We start from the raw sequence: 2,638 nt of genomic DNA, 5'->3' as shown, positions 1-2,638 counted from the left end.
TGTGCATCCATAGGTGTGAAGCTTCTTGATTGAGTCCAACTTTGTTTTCGCAGGTTCACGAAGAATATATGGACGCAAAAACAAACCCAAATGCAAAGGAAACAACACTGGTTGCAACCTTTTTTGTGGTTGGTTGTAAATGTTAAATTACCTTCAACCCATAGTCATTAATACGTTGGTGGTAGGTTTAAAGACGTGAACACACTTATTGTTGTTTGGTGGCAACAACTACCCAAACTGCGTAAAAGCAACTTAATGACTGCGGGTATTGCATTTAAAGGTTCGGTGCAATTGGAACGGCATATGTATCTGATAAGAGCAATTTTGCTAACCTTTATGGATGAGTAGACATGTAATTGGGTTGGGGCACAAATACAAATGACGAATGTGACTGTATGATGAACTGTGGGTGTGGAAATCAATGACAGTGGGATAGTACTGATGGAAGGTACAATGCATGTGTGTTGGAAATGCCAAATAATGGACGATCAGGGGTACTGAACGGATGACTTGGTGCATGCAAGAAGGAACGAATTTTTGCAAGATGAATTCGGCCAGTTTGAGAAATTAATACGATGTATGTCACAATGCATGAGGTCTTCTGCAAACATACAAGTCATGTACCATATATTACAAATACTTACAGCATAGTGTTGTGTAATATTATGAATCTGTACATTCCTTTAAAAAAGTAGTCAGTAAAATAAACCATACACATATTCCTACAAAATGTCCGATTCGAACAAGATTGAAGCTATTGTTGAAGCTCATGTTGCTCCTGTATTCCAGCAGTTGCAAGCTATCTACGAAAGGCTGAATGAAGTGGACACACGGTTGTCAAGTTTGGAGCGGCAAGTCGGCGCTATCAAGCAGAACGTTGATTGGCTGACCGATGACAAATTGGCGGCGGACGAAGCGAAGTCTGATAAGACAATGGATGAGGACAGCCAGTCAGACAGTACGGACAACTCTTCAGAAGACGCTGCTGATGATGCAGCAGATATGTAGATTTGATTTATTTTTTTTTTATCCTTCCCTGTAAGCCATGAAAGTTTTTGTTTGGCTGGAGTCATATGTGCTAATGGGCTGATATATAACTTACCTACGAAGAGTATTGAGTTTTCATTCATAATGTGGTTTCTTTCATTTTTGAAAATTAATTTTCCCTTTTTTGTAATTAAATTATAAATTAACTTCGGTAACAAAAGCAGCCGTAAATTATATACAGTTACAGTCGCATTCATCCGAACAAGAAACATGCGTAAACAAAACAGTACTAAGTCAGCAGCCACGTCGACATGTTTGATCCATGTTTACATCGACATGTTTGATCCATGTTTACAGTTGGTCCATATTTACATCGTCCAGCAAAAACAATACTGGGGACCCATAATTAACATCCATATTGAAATCAAAGAATAAAAAATTAGTTAAAGTCCTATTGCCACCCAAATTAGTGGCGTACTGGCAGCCCATTCCCATCACTGGCCTAGCTTGTGGCATTGCTCATATGAAGGCAGTCCCGGTACTCTGCGATCTTTGCATTATTGACATCCATAACGATGTCAACCAACAACTTATGACGCACAGAGGGAGCGAACTTTGTCCACAAAAATCGTAAGACAAATCAGTTAAAATTGGAGGACGTACGAGGAAGGATTTGATTGACAAATGGAAATTAAGCGGTAGAATGTACCTTGTGTGGACCGGGGCTTAAATCAGGTTGCTGCATGAATTTGATGACGAACATCCCACAGTCAAACGTGCTACAAAAATAATTTCACATTAAAGTTGTCGTCAATACGTAATAGGTTCATTAAGTCAGTCATGCAGCTTAGACATTAATGTGAGGGAGGGATTGTGGATTACTCGTCCAGTTGTTGTACTGGCCTCTCGTCTAACATGCAGCGGTGGAAGGTACGCACGTCTGTAACATAATCATTTCCAAAGTGTAGTTGCAGCAAGTCGTGCATAGTTTCAACCTGTTCCACAAGGTTGAAGTTGGTTTACGTAAAGGATGTTCAAGTTTTTTGTAGTGTTCAGAAATGCACCAGAAGGACATACCAAAATTTTAGCTGCATTTAGCTTCCTTTTGTTCGGTCGGTTGGATGGGACTGAGTCGAATAGGTAGGCTACACGGTCCACCATATCAATTTTAACGCACAACCAATGCACTCCTCTGTAATTGAAAGGCACGTAAATCTACACGAAAACACAACGGCAGACCTTGTTTAGAGGCCATGCAAACATGTAATGGCTTTCATATTTTCGTTTTAATATAACGGGATGAACATTGATATTACCCTCTGGCATGCATCAATCGCACCAGTGTATCTGTCATGTCCGAAAAATGATGTGATGATATGTTCATGGTCCAGAGGTTGCATATCTTTATTTAGAATCATAGTCTGCATGTGTAATGCGTAAAGGTCATTGACGGAAACATTTGTCAAAATATGTCATACACAATACACAACGTAGCTTTAAACACTTACTTACCGACAGATATACGGGAAAGAACCAATCAGTGTGCCTCCCGTCATTGTGTAAATCCCTCTGTCGATTAGTCAATTGCACCACCACCAAGTTGATTGGCTGGAACATTGTATGCAAGACACAAGGCAAGTTGATTAGAAAG

The 2,638-nt window shown here is 39.9% G+C and overlaps 1 long non-coding RNA gene across 1 annotated transcript; it reads right to left on the bottom strand.

Moving 5' to 3' along the window:
• Window positions 1-971: 971 nt before the first annotated feature.
• LOC145794683 (uncharacterized) lies at window positions 972-2,197 on the bottom strand. Its single transcript, XR_014334610.1, has 3 exons — window positions 1,870-2,197; window positions 1,697-1,766; window positions 972-1,600 (listed from the first exon to the last, which is right to left on the bottom strand). It is a non-coding gene; the product is annotated as an uncharacterized LOC145794683 (long non-coding RNA).
• Window positions 2,198-2,638: the final 441 nt, after the last annotated feature.

This window comes from Camellia sinensis, chromosome 7, assembly GCF_055761805.1.
Source record: "Camellia sinensis isolate YWXY chromosome 7, ASM5576180v1, whole genome shotgun sequence".
NCBI classification, from domain to species: Eukaryota; Viridiplantae; Streptophyta; class Magnoliopsida; order Ericales; family Theaceae; genus Camellia; species Camellia sinensis.
This window is presented reverse-complemented; position numbering and strand designations above follow the sequence as displayed.